Source organism: Schistocerca americana, chromosome 6 (assembly GCF_021461395.2).
Source record: "Schistocerca americana isolate TAMUIC-IGC-003095 chromosome 6, iqSchAmer2.1, whole genome shotgun sequence".
NCBI lineage: Eukaryota > Metazoa > Arthropoda > Insecta > Orthoptera > Acrididae > Schistocerca > Schistocerca americana.
This window is the reverse complement of record NC_060124.1, coordinates 425430896-425453007: the sequence shown is the minus strand read 5'-3', so window position 1 is coordinate 425453007 and position 22112 is coordinate 425430896.

The window sequence follows — 22112 nt, the reverse complement described above, 5'->3', positions numbered from 1 at the left end:
CAGAAATACCAAACGCAATTAAAGAGTCAAACTTTTATACAGAGCGTCGAGCACATACGACAATATTCAAAGCCCGGTCCATATTTACCACCTCCACCTTCAATTAAATATTATCACCATTGCCCCCAACATTCTGCCAGCGCTCGATTTGTACCTATTTTTCCGCTCTTAACTGTTGTCACTAGCGGTCGAATACCATTATCTATAGATTGCATAAATTTCCACATAAAAAAAAATCTCGCCCCGCCGTTTAGACGCTTCTATATCCGAACACATAGCATCATTCAACTATCACTTGCTCTTATCTAATAACCCATCCACCAGGTCTGGGGGCAAGGTCATCCCTTTCTTTCTTTCTTTTCTTTCTTTCAGTAGCAGACAGCTATTTTTTTTACAGTGGTAGCTAAACTGAGCCATCAACTTAACATCACCATTCGCGAAACATATCTTCAAATATGTGAACACACTTACTCAATTACACAGTGGTCCCGCTGTGGACATGACTTTTAATATTACAGTTCTTAATCCAATAACCACTGAAACAAGTACTAAATGCTCAAACTAATACCATAGCGCCTTACAAAGCGAGTGTCCGAGCGCCGCCGGCTGCTTGTCAAAGCCACATAGCTGCCCATCTAAACAGCCGTCCACTCAGCCCCAGGACCAGAATGCTTTAGTAGGCTCTCCCTATACCTGCTCTCCAGCTATTGTCTAACGACATACAGTGCACAAATGGATTCCTGAATAGCGCAGATCTCTAACTCCCCATTGCATCTCCAACAGGACATGTAAACAGTGTCTCCCCCAGCCAGCGAACCCGACGTCATTCACCCTTTGCTCACAATTTCCACTCACATATATAAAACCATGTTCACTCCTGCCAACTCACTTAATAATAAAAAAGCATTCTCCCTTTCCAAGCATATATGAGTATGCATTTATCTTCACCCATCTCATCTCTTCAATTTAAGTCAGAGAAAGACATATCTATTACCTTCTGCAACCTGTCTATAAAGAGAACAATCTCAGTTACTACAACAGGACCTTCTTTTGACCATTCGCCGGAACAGCGCGCAATGTTGTACGCCTCAAACTAGATACAAGTACAACAGATCCTCAACACCCTATCATCTTTATCCTCTACCATCAAACAGCGAAAAAGTCACGAAGGCACCATTCTGATCCACCTCCAGTGCGGACAAACGGAATTCACAATACTCCCCCAGAATATTTCAGAGTGCAGCTATCCAAGAATTCCTAACAGCTCGCCTAATCCAACACCTCGAACTACAAATGCCTATATGAACAAAATCATATTAAATATACACACACGCTGCAGAGACCGCTTTAAAGTTTGTACACCCATACTATAAGCGAATGAGAAGCTGCCTCTGGCCCTTGTTCAAACACTGTTTTCTAACACGCTTTTGCACACTGCCAAGCATTTCGTCTTTCTGCCACGACTTCGAAGTCATTGTCTGATTCTAAACTGACATTAACACGGACTGATGCACGGTCTCTCAAATGAAACTATACATTGCACCTTATAAATCATATTCTTACAGTCGATAGCATAACATTGAATGATTTTAAATAAAGGACACCCACAACATAAGGAAAATAGAAGAGCCTGCTGACTTCCCTCGAAAGTGGTTGACCACCTCTACATTTAAACTCATATGTTGCAGTGACTGAATAGTTTATAACTCTGCATTCAACTTCTACTGATTGGTCATTTTTGCACACAAGTACAGGATCACCGTTTTCGGTGCTAGCAACCCTGGAAGTTGCGGTCCATCAACCAAAATTTCTCCCCCAACTCAAGCAAGCATCGTCAGTCAATAATTATGTCGTACCCAATGCACAGATGCGATGGATAAGACGCCACCAATCTACTGTAATAATCACACCTGATATCGCGAAAAATTTTACAGTAAGTCCAACACCGGCCAATCATGTGACAGCTTGTTTTCGTAATTTCAGTATCATAGCTAAACCATACATCCTCTACTTTGCAAGTATCATTGTGACCATTCATAGATGACTGCTCAGCATGTCCATTCACACTTAATTCTCGAACACATAAATACGATCAAATTATACCAGACAACGCTATACATATGTCTAAGACCTCGCACATAGTACTCGATCAATCTCTCTGAGTATGGCGGTCACAGAGCTATCTAGTCCTCTTACGTTAAAAGACCATCCTCACCTCGGCATTGACCTACCTACCTTGCAACATCGCTAGCCAATTATTCCTCAAGCGAGGAGACGAATACAGCTACACTCCACCTCTCTTGACTGAATAGAGCTTTCCTAGTCCTGATCCATCCTAGTGCACCACATTTCTCGAAGTGTAACCAACTCTTGGAGCTTAGCACACCATATCGATCTATAGTAACAGATCTCAAAGTGCCTTAATTTAATAGCATACAGTTAAGAAGAACACTCGTTCCTCCTTCCATCAGCCTATGAACTGAAATTATTTCCGAAAATTAGCAGTTGTTTGGCTATTTGGAGGTAAATGTTTTGCATTATTTATGAGCGGTTTGCATATCTGTAGGATGTGCTATGAGTTATTTTTAACGGTTTACAATTAGCAAGCGTGTGTGTAGAACATTATAAATGAGTTATGTAGGAGTGTTTTGCAGGTCTGTATGATGTGGGACATGTCGGTGTGATAGATATACTCCATTCCCAAATAAAGTAAATTCGTTCCTCCATCCATGGACTTAGTGCAGGGTGAGTGCATTTACCAGAAACGTGTAGGAAGAGGTTGAGTGCTGGTGGTTTAGTTTGAAGCAATTTTCTTAGGTTGGTGGCAGAAGCGCAAGTGAGCTTTGTTTACTGGCAGATTTGAAACTTGGCACTGGTTCCTAGGAGGAGGAGGTGGCGATCTGGTCCTCGAAAACTAGTTGATATTAGGGATTTGAACACGTTTGCATACGTACATGAAATTGTAAATTGAATTAATTAATATAGCGGGATGGTGAGAGTGAATTAGCGAGCGCTCTCGCGATGAGCAAACGCGCTGTTATACAGTCATGGTGGATTCCACTGTCGGTGAAACTCTGGCGCCAAACGTATCCTTTGTCCGGCCCACGGTCGACAGGTTCCATCGTGTCCAGCGTTGAGTGCTCACAATGGCGGCTGACCGTTTGTGGCGGGGCCCTGAGACGCCGCTCGCCGCCTAGCTGGCGCGCTGGCCGTGGGGGTGTGCTTGTCCTCAGGCGGCCAGGGAGCAGGCTCAGCCGGCCTCACGTACGTCAGCTGCGCTCTGGAGTTTCACTGTGTGAGCATGGAGAAGTCAGTTGGGACACACCTGAATGCCCGTAATGCCTGAAATAAAGAGTCTTTTTCCAGGTATTTACAGAAGGCTATGTCCGTTGCGTGTATGGAGGGTGTGTGACGTAAGCAGGGTGGCGGTGCAGCGATTGTACAGTTATTACGCGTGCGCAAGAGCGAGTCAATTAGCAGGCCCTCTAGTGCGGACCAAACGTGCTGTTATATAGTCATGGCAGATTCCACTGTCGAGCAAACTTTGCCGCCAAAACTGTAGCACTGCGTTCTCGATCGCACAGAGACACGTGTTGAACGGCTGTGTGAGGTCGGCATCAACAGGTTTGAACGTGGTGCTGAAAGTGTTGCAGGGAAACAGCCGACCGCTGTGCGATTCAGCTCCGAGGGAGACAGTTTTGGCGGGAAACGTGTGGAGGCGACGAATACATGTGGTGAGCGGACAAGGGGCCGCTGTGACGTCAAACTCGACAAGTTATAGCGTGTACAACGAAAACATGTTTAGGATGTGGGAGCGATCACTGGGCTCGCCCCCCGCGCTAGTGGCTGGCCGCCTCACGTGACAGGCGTAGGCAGTGTCTCCGCACGCTGGCCAAGGGGTGGCGAGGATTTGAACTAATTCAGTTGGAGTGCGGACATCGTGGTGACTTCACTGCGATATCGAAGATGTGTGTACTGACTGTGTTGGAGAACAATGGATGACCGTACTGCTTGAAATAAAGTCTTCAGTCCTTTCCCCCCTGCAAAATCAAAGGACATGAATTACGTTACTATAAGTGCAGTTTATTATTTGATGCGATTATGGTAGGCTACCAGTGAAAATAGATAAGTGACGGAGAAAACTCGTACATGTGATCAATTATGGTGTTGGGCATTTGAACTTGTGATAGATTTTTGTTATGGATGTAAGGAGAATGGATTTCTCACCGAGAAAATCGGACATCTTGAATAAATAATAAATGATAATAATACATAGAAGTACAGTTTCGAGAGAATATCGTGTTGGAATTTGAATTTGGCGCAATTTTCTAGTGGAGGTAGGCCTATAATAATAAATGATAATTAATGATAATATATGATGATGAATGCTAATAAATGACAATGAATGATAATGGATGTTAATAAATGATAATGAATAATAATAAACAAAAGTAAGGTTTTGCAGCCATTATCCTGTAGGAATTTGAATTTGGAGGGAATTTTCTAGTGGAGGCAGGTCAATAATAATAAATAATAAATAATGATAAATGATAATAAATGACAATGAATGATGAAGAATGATAATGAATGATAATAAATGACAATTAATGATAATGAATGTTAATAAATGGTAATGAATGATAATGAATAATAAACAAAAGTAACGTTTTGCAGCCATTGTCAGATTGGAATTTGAGTTTGGAGGGAATTTTCTAGTGGAGGCAGGTCAATAATAATAAATAATAATAAATTATAATAAATAATAATAAATGATAATAAATAATAATAAATGATAATAAATAATAATAAATGATAATGAATGTTAATAAATGATAATCAATAATAATGAATAATAATAATAGAGACAACTTCGGTCTTTGCATGCATTATCCTGTTGGAATTCAAACTTCCCGCCATTTTTTTTTTCTTCTGGAGGCTTAGGTTAGTGGACGCAGCACAATTGGACTATTTTCCCGCCAAAATTCAAAATTCCCGCCATTTTTTCTTGAGGTTAGGTTAGTGGACGTAGCACAATTGACCTATTTTACCGCCAAAATCCGCCATCCTGGATGACGTCATCGCCGCCATCTTGAATAAATTTGGCAACAATGCAGCGTGGCCTTGCGCGATGGTTGCGATACTACTACCATTTACAGCAAATCCAACACCTTCGAGACAAAGATGAAGGTAGACCACGGGATTTTTGTCCCTAGTTGACTACAAATCGGTGAATAACCCAATGACCGCGCGGAGTGGCCGCGCGGTTAGAGGTACCATGTCACTGACTGCGCGGCCCCTGCTGCCGGAGGCATGGGTGTGTGTGTTGTCCTTAGCATAAGTTAGTTTAAGTTAGTTTATGTAGTGTGTAGGTCTAGGGACCGATGACCTCTGCAGTTTGGTCCCTTAAGAACTCACACATATTTGAACATTTCAATAACCCAATGTATTCTGTTTCCTGAAGGAAGCGCTATCACAGGTGGCGGTGTCAATGACACTCGTAATTCATACAGGTGGTCGGACGCAATTCCACATGCCTTTGTACAGATATATTTACAAGAACCCTTCTCTTTAAATATGTAATATGGTATGACAATCAGTTTTTAGGACCTACTCAGTTACCGTATTGACTGTGAGTCCATGTTACCCAGTATTTCTCCGAAACAAGATTCTACAATTACTAATAGAGGTTCCTTTTATTCTGACTACGAGGATGGATATGTCCTCTACGTCATCCTCCGAAAACCACCTAACGGTGTGTGGCGGACGGTACTTTTGGTGACATTAACCGAACCACACTCCCTTCTCTTTCCGCTAGCGAATGGCGCGTGAGAAGAATGATCGTCGGTAAGCCTTTGAAAACTCAGTTTTTCGAATTTTCTCATGCTCATTTTGTAAGACATATGTGGAAAAAATAATAGTTGCCTCACTCTTCCCGGAAAGTGCTCTCTGCAAATTTGAACAGTAAACCACTCCGTGACGCTCAACGCCTCTTTTGTAACCTCTGCCATTGGAGTTTGTCGAGCGTCTCTCTAACGCTCTCGCACCAACCAACCGAATTCGTAACGATACGTATCGTTTTTCTTCGGATTTCTTCTTCCTATAAGACCTACCTGGGCATGGTCCTAGACTGTTGAACAACACTGAAGAATCGGTCGAACACGCGCCTTGTAAGCCCCTTATTTAGTGGATGAATTACGTTTCCTCAAGATTCTTCCCACGAATCTCAGCCTGGCATCTGCTTTTTCTACTGTTTGTTTCCTCTGGTCGTTCTGCTTAAGGTCACTCTGAAGAGTTACCACTTGATACAGTATTTGTAGGTACAGTTCCGAGAAATTTGTCGTCAATAATGTAATTGCACATAAGTGGATTTCTTTTCCTATGTACGCGCAGTGTGTTACATTTATTTACGTTCAGGTTAAATAAAACAGAGCCTTCACCATTCATGAATTCTTTGCAGGTCGTTCCCCAAATCTATAGTGTCTTCTGGCATTGGTAGTTTCCTAAACACAGCCACATCATCTGCGTACAGTCTTAAAGAACTTCCCACCTTTTCTACTAGATCATTTACATGCAATAAAAACAGTGACGGACCTTTGACACTTCTTTAGGGTATTGCGACTTACGTTTGTCGATTTTGATCTTTTTTTCCTTTAAGAGTGTAGTGCTGAGTTGAATCTCCAAGAAAGTCTTCTTTCTTTTTTTTCTACTTGAAGGCAGCGTGGGACTGAGTCAAATGCCTTCTTGAATTCATGTTGGTTTTTGCAGATTTACGTGAACGGATGTAGGCCTATAATTATGTAGATCTGTCCTACGACCCTTCTTGAAAGACGGAATGACCTGCGCTTTTTTACACCACTTGGTACCATTAACTGCTCCAGAGATCTACGATAAACTGCTTCAACAAACAGAGTAAGTTTTACGGTTAAACTTTGTAGACTGTTACAGGTATTGTGACGTAGCAATGGAGTGGTGGTGCTGGCATTTACAGGCATACGTAATGACATCCATTGAAGGAGGTTTCATGCTTTTATTGCACACAAATACTTAAACAGGAAACTTAAGAGCTGAAACCACAGTTAGCCCTGCAACGGAATCGATAGAACAATTTTATCACACTAGGTTTTTTATATAGAACTTTTAAGATCAATGAGCAAGGAAAATGTTAATTTAAACTTTCATTCCCCATTTACCTTCAAGAAACAACTAATATTAAGACAGCAGCTAATGAAACATCATGACATGAATGTGCTTTGAATCAACTAAAAGAACTTTCAAATTATGTACTGGGTTCCCCATCCTGCATTTATAATAAACAATTTTAAAGTTCACATAGGCAATCTTTACACAGAAAACAAATTCAATTAACCAACATGGCAGAAAGACATCGCACAAATGTCTCTAGCAATTAACAATAAATTATCATAACATAAGCGTACTTGAAATCAACCAAAACAACTTTCAAACTACGTATTGGGTTCACCTTCCTGCAGATAGAATAAACAATTTTAAAGCACCTACAGATAATCTTTACATAAAGAACAAATCCCATTAATTGACACAGCAGACGGAAATCGCACAGGTCTCACCAGTAAGTATAAAGAAAGATTTAAATTGACGCACTGAGTTCAGCGTCCTGTATTTCAGAATAAATAATATTAAAATACCACAGGTAATCGTTACAAAACAGACAAGTCCATTACTAGTTTAAATTGATAGTTTACACCTTAACATTACCCATATACAGTCCTCCTTCCTAATTGTGAACGACAGCTTTTTCAACAATAATCAAATGAATGTCATGATATACAGTACTCAACATAATGTAATAAATATATTTCTTACCAAGAGAAGCACGCGCATCCAAAACCAGGTGGAATCAATACAATATCCATGACGCGCGCCAGTAACGTAGTTCATGACAAGCAAGTCAACTGCGTGAGCAGTAAATGTGCTTTTACAAGTTGTAACGGCCATATGAATCCACATAGGCTAACAGTTGCAAACGGCCATCTCGATCAAAGTCACCTTTTTTCTATAAGGCTGTCTAACGTAGCTCAGAGCCCACAATTCGGAAAATGACGGTATGAGCAGTTCCAGCGGGCCCCTTCATAAAATTCTTCATACCCTCTGGATCCAACAATGGCTTGGAGCCCTCGGTTGACCGACCATGTGCCACGACTGATGGCTCTCTCCGTAAGAATAATTTTTCAAGGAAATTTATCAGAGTTCGCCATCAAACAAAGGAAATCTCCCCAACAAACGGATAAATGAAGCCGGATCCAAGGATGCTCGCGATCCAGATGGGAAATCAGCATCGCACTGCCGTATCACAACAGCCATGGCTCCTCCCAATGCGTGCGGTAGAATTTCCCGTCCGCTACTCCCCAAGCTAGCGAATTCTCTCGCCGTGACGCGTTTCAAAACACCACGGCAGTACCGGCGTGCTCCATCCGTTCGGCACTGAAGTCCGTAGCAAGCGCACAACTACGCCTAGGAGCGCACCAGATCTCGCACCGTCTCAACGAACGCCATCCAAACTTGTTCTTCCCTACAGGTCGCTCACGAAGGGAGCAGTACTTAGCGTCCTCTGCCCTCCTTCATACCCTCTGGCCGCAATCAGAGTGTTGACCACTATCGATATATGAGGCAAAGAGGATATTTGCACGAGGCTAAATCGAACTGCTGAGCCACGACTCTCCCAGGATTTCACAGTGGTGATTGTTGAAAGGTGAAGGCTACAAGGGAAAAGGTAACACAAGACGCGGATTGTGATGAGGCTGACGTTATCAAAGAACGCCAAGACAACCTCGAAAGAGCTATATATGGTGTCGTCAAGAGCCCGAAAGTGCATGGAAATCGGAAGGCGAATTTTTGAATACAGAATTGGACTTAGAGTACCATAGCACTTTATGTGCGTATTGGTTTGTCGTTACGTTCTGACAGCTGTATCCTTCTCTGTATAGTAAAAATGTGAATTTTCGTTTGCACAAAATCATGTATTTCCGAAAGTTCTTGACCGAGTTCTTAGAAATTCTGACACAACGTTGCGTTCTAATACAGGCGTGTTTTTAGGTACCTAATTCTTTAAAGTTTTTAGATTATTTTTTGTCACAAAGTTTCCTTACTATTAAATTAAAAGATAATGTTGTTGTTGTGGTCTGCAGCCCAGAGACTTGTTCGATGCAGCCCTCAACGCTGCTCTATCCTGCGCAAGCCTCTTCATCTTCAAGTAACTACTGCAAACTACATCCTTCTGCATCTGCTTAGTGTATTTATCTCTTGGTCTCGCTCTACGATTTCTACCCTCCACGTTGCCCTGCAGTACTAAAATGGTGATCTGTTGATGCCTCAGAACATGTTCTACCAACCACTCCCTTCTTCTAGTAAAGTTTAAAAGATTATATATTTCATACATTTAAAAATAGGTGTATAAAAACACACGCGTATTCCAACGCATCTTTGTGTGAACGTTTCAGTGCATTCGGCCAAAAACTTTGGGAGATTTGCGATTAGGTACATTTACAATATATATATAAGTACAAAGTAGATATTCGTTTCTTAAAATTATAATATCTCCGAGCTTCCGCTCTCGGTTGGTAGAACATCGCAACTTCCCTTGCAGGTTCTTCACGGTTTGCTTTGAAATTCTGACACAACATTGCATTCGAATACTCACTTTTTTGTGTACCTACTAGAACGTGTGGCGTCCCCTGGAATCTATCTTATGTATAACGCGATTTATTCAACTGATATGCATGTAATTTAAACAGTGACAATAATACCTGTAATATTATAAGTCTTTTATCAAATCTAAAAATATTTTGTGACAAATATTGTAAATACTTTCCAATAATAGCAAAGATAAAGAATACAACGTTTAAATACGTTCCATGAAAGCATGGAACTTCAAGTATTATATATATATATATATATATATATATATATATATATATATATATATATACTCCTGGAAATGGAAAAAAGAACACATTGACACCGGTGTGTCAGACCCACCATACTTGCTCCGGACACTGCGAGAGGGCTGTACAAGCAATGATCACACGCACGGCACAGCGGACACACCAGGAACCGCGGTGTTGGCCGTCGAATGGCGCTAGCTGCGCAGCATTTGTGCACCGCCGCCGTCAGTGTCAGCCAGTTTGCCGTGGCATACGGAGCTCCATCGCAGTCTTTAACACTGGTAGCATGCCGCGACAGCGTGGACGTGAACCGTATGTGCAGTTGACGGACTTTGAGTGAGGGCGTATAGTGGGCATGCGGGAGGCCGGTGGACGTACCGCCGAATTGCTCAACACGTGGGGCGTGAGGTCTCCACAGTACATCGATGTTGTCGCCAGTGGTCGGCGGAAGGTGCACGTGCCCGTCGACCTGGGACCGGACCGCAGCGACGCACGGATGCACGCCAAGACCGCAGGATCCTACGCAGTGCCGTAGGGGCCCGCACCGCCACTTCCCAGCAAATTAGGGACACTGTTGCTCCTGGGGTATCGGCGAGGACCATTCGCAACCGTCTCCATGAAGCTGGGCTACGGTCCCGCACACCGTTAGGCCGTCTTCCGCTCACGCCCCAACATCGTGCAGCCCGCCTCCAGTGGTGTCGCGACAGGCGTGAATGGAGGGACGAATGGAGACGTGTCGTCTTCAGCGATGAGAGTCGCTTCTGCCTTGGTGCCAATGATGGTCGTATGCGTGTTTGGCGCCGTGCAGGTGAGCGCCACAATCAGGACTGCATACGACCGAGGCAAACAGGGCCAACACCCGGCATCATGGTGTGGGGAGCGATCTCCTACACTGGCCGTACACCACTGGTGATCGTCGAGGGGACACTGAATAGTGCACGGTACATCCAAACCGTCATCGAACCCATCGTTCTACCATTCCTAGACCGGCAAGGGAACTTGCTGTTCCAATAGGACAATGCACGTCCGCATGTATCCCGTGCCACCCAACGTGCTCTAGAAGGTGTAAGTCAACTACCCTGGCCAGCAAGATCTCCGGATCTGTCCCCCATTGAGCATGTTTGGGACTGGATGAAGCGTCGCCTCACGCGGTCTGCACGTCCAGCACGAACGCTGGTCCAACTGAGGCGCCAGGTGGAAATGGCATGGACTACATCCAGCATCTCTACGATCGTCTCCATGGGAGAATAGCAGCCTGCATTGCTGCGAAAGGTGGATATACACTGTACTAGTGCCGACATTGTGTATGCTCTGTTGCCTGTGTCTATGTGCCTGTGGTTCTGTCAGTGTGATCATGTGATGTATCTGACCCCAGGAATGTGTCAATAAAGTTTCCTGGGACAATGAATTCACGGTGTTCTTATTTCAATTTCCAGGAGTGTATATATATATATATATATATATATATATATATATATATATATATATATATATATATATATAAGAGCCATGTTGCTCACCCCTGCCCCTGCTTGTTGTCTGTTTCTCGCCTGTTTCATCTCTCTCGCCTGTGGATGGATGGATGGATGGATGTAAAACTAGCCGTTTCTATGAACTTTAAAGTTAGAATGTATTGTTAATTAAAAATATCTGATCCTTCCGTTCAAAAAATACCTCTTCCTCCACGTGGAATTTGCTTAAAGACAATAATAATGTTACACGCTTTTGCTGCGGTCGCCGGTTCGAATCCTGCCTCGGGCTTGAATGTATTGCATGTCCTTAGGTTGGTTAAGTTTAAGTAGTTGAAAGTCTAAGGGACTGATGACCTCAGACGTTAAGTCCCATAGTGCTTAGAGCCATTTGAACCATTTGATTAATAATATTGTCGATTGCCCACCTGGCTTCGATTGTTTCAGTGGCGCTGAGTCCGCCATTACGTATACTAAAGAATATTTCAGTCTTTGCGAGCTTCACTAGCAAAGGAAAATTGTCTTAAGTGCTTTTACAAATTTTTATAGTCAGTTTTCCATATTGAAGTTCGTTAATATTTTTGATTACGAAACTTATTCAGAAATTTAACACCGCAAGGCTTAGATGAACTTCACCTATGGTTTAAAATACTTTCAGTTAATTCAAACGACTAAAAATTAACTCAATTCTTGAAGAAATAAAAATAAATAAATTCTGTAATTATTTCAATGCGCAGGCGTTTGTACCATTCTTTCTTTCTGTGTAACATTAGATTAATTTGCTGGGAAAAGAAATCATTTCATGCTCTATATTATATCTGCGTTAGTTGCAGGTTACGTTACGTTGTCATTCATGGAAAGGGAGCGTAACATTTCCATTAACAAGAAATAAGCTTTTGCCTGCGTATTGAGATTAAGATACACTACCTACATTTAAGACGCATTTACTCGCACTCGAAATATACGTGACGTTCCATAAACAATATTCAGGATTTAAACTGTTACGTTACATTATCATCGCTGCAGGATACGAGTGACGCCTGCGCGCGCATTTCAAACCACACGTAGCAATCGGCACTGACTTATGCGAAATAACAAAATTAATTCTATACAACAACAATTGCGCAGGAAGGAGGTAATGGTACAAACACCATATCGTATATATGTAATAAAAGAGGACATGTTACAAGAATGTAAATGTTGGTTTGTTCAAAATCGTTAATCTCCGAAAGTTCTTAAGCAAATGCTTTGAAACCTTGACACAACATTGAATTCTAATACTGGTGTGTTATAGGTATCTAATTCTTTAACATATGTATGTTTTTAATAAATATGATGTATAAATATGTGTTTTAATACATAAACAGAAAAAAATGTTACCAGAAATCACTAACTTTGCCTTTCCGATTTACTTCAGATTTTTACACGTTACTGAAGTAAACGTTTGGTCACACACAGGCATATATCTTTTAAAATATAAATAGATATACGAAGTGTACAATAGTGAAACGTTGTTAGCAAACAGTAAAGCTGTATTTATAGCTTTTTGGTTTTTGATTACAATACTACTACAGAATCTGCCTTTGCAGTAACAATAAACAAGGCCCAAGGTCAGAGAGAGGGTGGGTTAGTTGGGTGATTTGGGGGAGGGGACAAAACAGCGGGGTCATAGGCCCCGTAGGATTAGGGAGGGATGGAGAAGGATGTCGGCCGTGCCCTTTCAAAGGAGTCATCCCGGCATTTGCCTGAAGTGATTTTAGGGAAATCACGGAAAATCTAAATCAGAATGGCTGGATGGGGGTTTGAACCGTGGTCCTCCCGAACTCGAGTCCACTGTGCCAACCACTGCTCCACCTCGCGTAGTAAGAGGGTGGGAAGATGGACAGAGGAGTGGGAGGAAATAGACGTAGGAAACGGGAAGAAGGACAGAGAGTGGGGACAGGGGTTGGGGTTGGGTTGTTTGGGAAAGGAGACCAGACAGCGAGGTCATCGGATTAGGGAAGGATGAGGAAGGAAGTCGGCCGTGCCCTTTCAGAGGAACCATCCCGGCATTTGCCTGGAGTGATTTAGGGAAATCACGGAAAATCTAAATCAGGATGGCCCGACGGGGGATTGAACCGTCGTCCTCCCGAATGCGAGTCCAGTGTCTAAGCACTGCGCCACCTCGCTCGGTTGGGGACAGGGGGATGAAGAGAGAGGGGGAGGAGAAGATGAACAGAGAAAAAGTGATGGATTGAGACAAGGATAGAGAGCGGTCAGAAGGAGACGGAGAATAAAGGGGGGAAGGAGGGGGAGGATCAGATGGACAAAGCAAGGGGCAGAGACACGGGAGAGAAGGAGATCAAGTCGTATATCCAGTTCCCATACAAATTAGAAACGTCTGCTTTCTCTTTTATTTCTTTCCCATTTAAGCAGACTGAGCCAGAGGGAAGCGTTGTCGAGCACAGCTAGTAACCAATAAAAGTTTGAAAGATATTTTATTCGAATTATGCTCCAATAACATTTACTGTTCCTCGTGAAACACCCTGTATACCCTGCTCTTGGTGAGGCAGCGATCTGTCAGTCGGCTGGAAGGGGAGCAAGGGGAGAGGAGGTGGCCGCGTGCTGACGCGCAGAGTGTTTCCCGCTGGTTTGGGCTCGGCGCGCTCAGCAGCCACCCACCGCCTGGGGCCGCCGCATTGTGTCATTCTGCGCGTTACAACCGCGACCGCTCGATACGCCGCGCTGCTCTGGTGTTGCGGTTCCTTGAAATTAAAACTGCTGTGCTGTGCCACCGATAAATTAAAGGGAAGCGCAGCTTCCGCTCTCGGTTGGTAGAACATCGCAACTTCCCTCGCTAACATGTGCTCGAGGATCGTTTGATAAGTCTGGTAAAAAGGCAAGAAAAAATGTTTGTTTCGCAAACAACTCACCTTACTTCACGACATAGTCTCCTTTGAGAGATATACGGTTGGCCCAGCTGGAGTTCTTTCATCTCATGTGGGAAACAGCTTCTATCAAACTCTGCAAAATACTGCAACAAGCACTATCAAGTTCGGGAGCAGAAAAAAGTCACTTGAGGCTAAGTATGGTGAGCAGGGTGAATGAGGTGCGAGTTCAAAGCCCATTCCTTGCGCTTTCGACATTGTTATAGCTGACTTGCGGGATGGTGCATTGTCCTGGTGAAAAAGCATTCTTTTGCGTGTCTACCTTTGTCATTTTTTAGCCAAGTTGCAAACGATCCAACAACGAAGAGTAGCAGGGCCCAGTCATGGTTCTGTCTTTTTCCAAGTAATCTATGAGGATTATTCCTTGGGTATCCCAAAGAAATGTGGCCACCACCTTACCAGCTGACAAAATAGTCTTCGTCTTGTCTGGTGCACTTTCACCAGCTTTTTTCCATTGTTTTGAGTGCCATTTTCAGCCTGGTGGGCAACAAGTAATTCAGGTTTCATCAACAGTCACAGATCGGTGCAGAAAATCTTGCTGATCGAGATTCAACATCGTCAGACATAGAGTTGAAATCTTGTGTCACGCGCACTTGTGGTCAGCTGCGAGCGTTCGACACATCGAACTCGCGTATATACTATGTAATCAAAAGTATCCGGACACCTGGCTGAGAATGACTTACAAGTTCGTGGCGCCCTCCGTCGGTAATATTGGAATTCAATGTGGTGTTGGTCCACCCGTAGCTTTGATGTCCACTCTCGCAGGCATAGGTTCAGTCAGGTGCTGGAAAATTTCTAGGGGAATGGCAGCCCATTCTTCGGGGAGTGCTGCACTGAACATAGGTATCGATGTCGGTCGGTGACGCCTGGCACGAAGTCGGCGTTCCAAAATATCCCAAAGGTGTTCTACAGGATTCAGGTCAGGACTCTGTGCAGGTCAGTCTATTATAAGGATGTTATTGTCGTATAACCACTCCGCCACAGGCCGTCCATTATGAACAGAAGCTCGATCATTTTGAAAGATGCAGACGCTATCCCTGAATTGTTCTTCAACAGTGGGAAGCAAGAATGTACTTAAAACACCAATTTAGGCCTGTGCTGTAATAGTGCCACGCAGAACAACAAGGGGTGCAAGGCCCTCCATGAAAAACACGACTACACCATAACGTCACCGCTCCGAATTTTACTGTTGGCACTACACACTATGGCAGATGACGTTCAGCGGGAATTAGACATATTCACACCCGGCCATGAGATCGCCACATTGTGTACCGTGATTCGTCACTCCACACAACGTTATCCTACTGTTCAGTCGTCCTATGATTACTCTCCTTACACCAAGCGAGGCGTCGTTTGGCGTTTACCGGCGTGATGTCTCGCTAATGAGCAGCCGCTCGACCGTGAAATCCAAGTTTTCTCACTTCCTGCCTAACTGTCGTCATACTTGCAGTGGATACTGATGCAGTTTGGAATTCCTGTGTGATGGTCTGGGTAAATGTCTGCCTATTACACATTACGACCCTATTCAATTGTCAGCAGTCTCTGTCAGTCAACACGCGACTTCGGCCTGTACGCTTTTGTGCTGCACGTGTCCCTTCACGTTTCCACTTCACTGTCACATCGGAAGCAGTGGACGTAGGGATGTTTAGGAGTGTGGAAATCTCGCGCACAGACACATGACGCAAGTACACCCAATCTCCTGTCCACGTTCGAAGTCTGTGAGTTGCGCGGAGCGCACCATTCTGCTCTCTCACAATGTCTAATGACTGCTGAAGTTGCTGTTATGGAGTACCTGGCAGTAGGTGGCAGCACAATGCATCTAATATGAAAAACATATGTTTTTTGGGGTGTCAGGAAACTTTTGGTCACATAGTGTAGCTTCTTCATAGCCAATTTTCTGCGCAGTGTATTATGCAGTCATTCATTTGAGATGCCTACAGTCTCAGCAACCACACAGAATTTTATTCTGCAGTCCTGCGTCACCATATCATAGACTTCATCGACGATGTCCCTCGTGGGTACCTCAGTTCCACAGCCAGTGCACACTTCATGTTTGGTGGCGACCAGATTTAAACTCTTTAACCCAGAAGTAAATAGTCTTCAATTATGGTGCAGAGTTCTCGTGAATTTCATCCAGTTCCGATTTGATTCGTGTGGCAGTCCAGCCCTTCAAATGAAATTATTTAATTGCAGCGAAAAGCTCCATTTCCTCCATTTACAATGAGAATCGACACATGGATCAATTCAGATGGCTTCAACAATGAACTCTTAACTGTACACTGTTGAAATTGTTTATACTAGCTTCAGAATAACCTTACCAGCCATTGAGGTGCAACAACTGTCATGCGTTGTCAGAATGCTATCATTTACGCATTTTCATTTCTAGAGGTCGAGTCTGCAATCTAATATTTCTCTGTGAAATCCAGTTATTTCTTTTATTATCAAGCAAATCATTTTCTTGCATTGAACATAAACATTAACATCGTCTTGTGTCACAAACTTATAGCTCTCCAGTAACAAATTTCGGATCTGATGAGTCATTTACATGAAGATAACAGGTAATTTAACGCAGGGGTGCCCAAGGATTCTCCTCCCAAGCCATTCCCTGACAGGCATACCATAGTGCTCAGTCAGACAGCACACTTCCCCTACTGCCGCATCACACTGAGTAGGAGGAGGGGAAGGGGAAGTGGGATAAAGGGCGAACGTGACGAGTTTAGGCTGCAAAGCAGTCGCCCTGTGTACGACTTGTTTCATATTTCTCTACAACCTGGAAACAAATTTTCTGTATCACTAGATTGTTATTAGCATGCTGAAGTCATAACACAAAATTTATGTGGTGCAAACCATCGGCATAATGGCAGATGGAGACAATTTCACGGATTTTCGCAAACAGTTTGCCTCGTAATCATCACTTATTTAGTTTCATAATCGAAAAAAAGCCTTTCGCACACATGTTTTGAGCGATATATTTTATTACATTTGCAAAATCAGACGTGGCCACTGTTCTTGAGGATAACAATGAAAACATCTTGAACAATTTTAAAGTAAAAGCACTTCTCTGTAAAACTGGAAATGTATTCACATTAGTCAGTTACACCTGCCCATGCACAGGAGCGCTTTCAACTGAAATGACGAACTGTCTCGGAAAAGAGTTCGAAAACAGATGTAAGATTGGCAGTGTCCTCAAAAAGTTTAGCAAAATGTCCTCGTAACACTTTCAAGCCACAAAGAATTTTTGAAAACTCACTTTTTCTTTAAGCCAGCGAGCTTAGGGAAAGGGACTGAGTTTCTTCTCAGACTTGGTCGCATCTACACTGCGATTTTCGATTTAAAAGCATCTTCATCAAATCAGAAATAAGTTACTTTTCACCTAGCAATGTCTTACAGTGGGCAGTGAACAGTCAGGTTCACTTACAATGCGAGATCCGCAAACTGTTCTGGATATTCTAATATTCGTCCCTGCACTTCTTCTTTCTTCATATATTCAACAACAGCGGATTTTTACATCCGAAATCATTGCAGGCCTGCCCCTTGACTAACCAACGTACTTCGCAGAAATGTATAAACTGTCTGTACTATTCGATCAGATCCACCGAAAACGGTTGCAACGGACAGTGAAATAATGCGTGCGACTTCATAAATAAATTCACATTCTTCACATGATCCACCCCTGCAAATTTCGCACAAAGTGCTTTTTGATTTACATATAATGAGCCTCGTTTGTCGATCGTTGCAACTTTTTGCTCTTTCAATGTCAATTTTTTCTGCGTGGTTGTTGAAATGTCGTCTCGTAGCAAATTTGCAATACATGACGATCGTGTAACTGCTTAATAGGTATTGAGAATTCTCATCGCCCTCGTCTGTTATTCACATTCTTTGTGAAACGTTTGTCGAAACAGATCGTTAGACTGCACCATTTCGTGTAAACAGCCACTAGACTTGTGAATTTCCGCCATACCACCAACAAATAGTGAAAGTTAAGCACTGCTGACAGCACAATTTTGCGGAACTAAGGATAGTCGTTCCAACATACAAATGCCACATCGCAGTACCAAATGAATTGGTGCATTGTACCGGGTAAATAAATTCATGTGAATTAGTATATACGAATTAACCTGTTGTAATTGAAACCTTGACTAGTAATGTAGATCAAGTGAATTCTGAAGTAAGCAAGCAGGTCGAAGGGGTGGGTAGCAAGTGTGGAATTATGGTTACTGAGATGAAGTCCTTTGTTGACACATATTATGATAAAATTCAGGAATCACAACCAAAAATCAACGGAAGAGTAAAGGTAGTCGAATGTTGTGTAACTTCTTTCGATAAGATCACATGCCTCACCAGACAATCATGAAGAAGCAATTACAGACATTTAAAGAACAAGGTTTAAATGTAATAACTTTTATGAAGTAAGGTTTGTCAGAAGTAAAAGAATTAAATCCAAACAAAGTTTGCTCCTTAAGATCCATCGGGGATATAAGTCCTGTAATATTTTTTGAGTCTTCCCAGGTGTATTCCGAAAAGGGTGGTTGGAGCAGTGTAAAATCACATTCGTTGTTCGTTAACTGAGAAGCTATGTAGCACGTTGGGCTTTGTCGGCCCCACATAATGTCACCCCAAAACTGCAAGGAACCTCCACATTGCTGCACTCGCTGGACTTAGTGTCTAAGTCCTTCAGCCTGACCGGGTTGCCTCCAAACACCTCCGACGATTGTTTGGTTGAAGCCATACGCGACACACATCGGTGAAGAGAGCGTGATGCCAAACCAGAGCAGTCCATTCGGCATGTTTTTGGGCCTGTCTGTACCGCGCTGCATGGTGTCGTGGTTGCAAAGATGGACCTCGCCATTGACGTCGAGAGCGAAGTTGCGCATCATGCCGCATATTCCGCACAGTCTGTGTCGTAACACGACTTCCTGTGGCTGCACGAAAAGCATTATTCAACATGGTGGCGCTGCTGTCAGGAATCCTCCGAGCCATAATCCATAGGTAGCTGTCATCCACTGCAGTAGTAGCCCTTGGGCGACCTGAGCGAGGCAGGTTATCGACAGTTCCTGTCTCTCTGTATCTGCTCCATCTTCGAACAACATCGCTCAGGTTCACTCCGAGACGCCCGGACACTTCTCTTGTTGAGAGCCCTTCCTGGCACAAAGTAACAATGCAGATGCGATCGAACCGCGATATTGGCCGCCTAGGCTCGGTTGAACTACAGACAACACGAGCTGTGTACCTCCTTCCTGGTGGAATGACTGTAACTGATCGGCTGTGGAAACCCTTCCGTGTAATAGGCGCTGCTCATGCATGGTTGATTCCATCTTTGGGCGGATTTAGTGACATCTCTGAACACTCAAAGGGGCTGTGTCTGTGATACAATAGCCACAATCAATGTCTATCTTCAGGAGTTCTGGGAACCGAGGGTGATGCAATTTTTTTTTATGTGTGTATTTCAATGTCTGGAAGCAAAAGAGCAAAAACACTCCGCGCTACATTTATCATGAAAAGTTTCAGAATATAGTCGAATTTCTGTTACAGGAGCTACCACCTTTCTTATTGGTAGAGGCTGAAGTGGGAATATCCCTCGATGTCCCACAACAAATTCCGATTTTTTTTCTACCGCTACTTCTTTAATGATACACATATTCCAAATTAATTTATTAATTTGTGAGTTATTACATAAAAATGTTCAAAGCAAAGGTACCTGGCACCACCTGCAGAGTCCGCAGCTCGTGGTCTAAGGGCTAGTGTTGCTGCCTCTTGATCACAGGGTCCTGGGTTCGATTCCCAGATGGGTTGGGGATTTTCTCTGTCCGGGAACTGGGTGTCTGTGTTGTCCTCATCATTTCATCATCATTTGTGACTAGATAGGATTGTGAAAAGAAAATGGACTGTGTAAAAATTGGGTCTTTGTACGGGTGTTGATGGTTGTGCAGTTGAGCGCCCCACAAACCAAACATCATCACCTGGTGCAGATAGGACATCTTGCACTATGACACAAAATAAAAGCACGATAAACCACGTCATAACATTATTTCACTGGATGCTCAAGTGACCCAGCCCGTCCGTGGTGTAGCCACATTGATACAGAGAGTACTGGGAGAGCGCCACTAGCTAAGACTAAAGTTCCTCTTGACGATCCTAAAAGTCATATTCACTTCTTACCACTTCTCCCAAAGGCGACAAAACATTTCATGTACTTCTCTGCTATGGACAAGGGCAAAGCGGTAACGACATTACAATATCACTGCAGACTTCATTATAATTCTTGGTTTTTACATACCTTGCCCATTGTACTAACGAATCATTTCGAATATGTAACCGGTAAAGTCGTCATCCTTAAGTAAAAATCAGTTTTTTTTTCTTTATTGTTATTTCACTCCCCAAAATGGATCGGTCTGGCAGCGTCACAATACGCCGCTCTTCAGTCAAGAGAGTTACAGAGAAACATAGTCAAATGAGAAACGAACACATAACATAGAATGGTATAAATTGGCGAATAAACAAGAACAAAAATAGATCAGTATAGATGGTAGCTTTAAAAACAACATAGACGAGAGCAACACAGACACATGCAGAGAATAAGCACTGTGAGTCGAAACGAAAACAAAGAAACACGGCAGCGGGAAAACAAATGAGTGATGCCTGAGACACAGATGGTGCTGGTGGAATGTAGCACTGCACACGGCACTAGAGAAACACTGACACCACTACGAAAACGTTAAAAATCACTGCACTGAAGGGGACCATACAAAATCTGTTCCCATTATGCTTTATATCTAGCACGTCTTTGTTCACGAAGCTGTCTATGATTGCTCCATCGAAACAGAGTTATAGATAACAGCAGAACGGAAGCCGCCCCCCCACCCCTCCACCACCACCACCTCCATACGCTTCCGTATACCTTGTATAAAAGTTAGTCGAACAGCCGGATTTAATGACGATTACCACTCACGACTTATTGCACCCCTCTTTGTTTGACGCTTAAACGTTAGGATTTGACCGTCATTCCTTACCACTCCACTCTACAGTGCTTTGCTCTCGCACATTAAGCGGCTGTAGAAACCTGAGGCGAGAATCAAACATTCGGTGAGAATGCATGTTTAAAAGCTGTACATTCATAAGGTCATGATTGCATACTATCAGAGATATACCCCAAATTTTCATGTGATATCGATAGCTGGGGCTGATATCTAACAAATGTATTTTTTCTCCTTAAAGCATGAGGTCACTCACGAGCAGCAATGAAATCCCAAGTCAAGACACGTAATGGAAACCCGAAAATCAGATGAGCCAGATCCTTGGAATGAACAAGCTGCAGTGAACAAATATAATTCGTTATTATCACTACATGTACTGATGAAAGGCCCTCCGTCGTTTTGAATGCTTAACCGTCACATTAAACTAATTTAAAGCTTTTTTGTGTGTCACAAGCATTCTATTGCCAAACTGTGGTGAAGTGTACGTGAACAGCCGTGTTTAATAGTGTCAGCAGCGGGGTATGTTGGACGGGCGCAGGCAGCACAGTCCGCAGATACTTAATGCAGTTTATTAACGCATCTTGCCGCAGCTAAATACAGGACGGTGGCGACATGGCTGAGGTACTCTGCTGCTTTTCGAGTCTTTTTGTCGCCAAGGATTGCTGTCGGAGCGCGGCATTGGCCAACCATGGCCTTCGTGACGCAACCTCCTCCTCCACCAGCGACGTTTCTTCGTGCTGAGTAGCTTTCTTGCCACGGCGGCGTTTTTCTCGCCTCGCCTCGCATTCCCAAGGTGCCTGAAGGCGGCTGCCCGGTGACGTA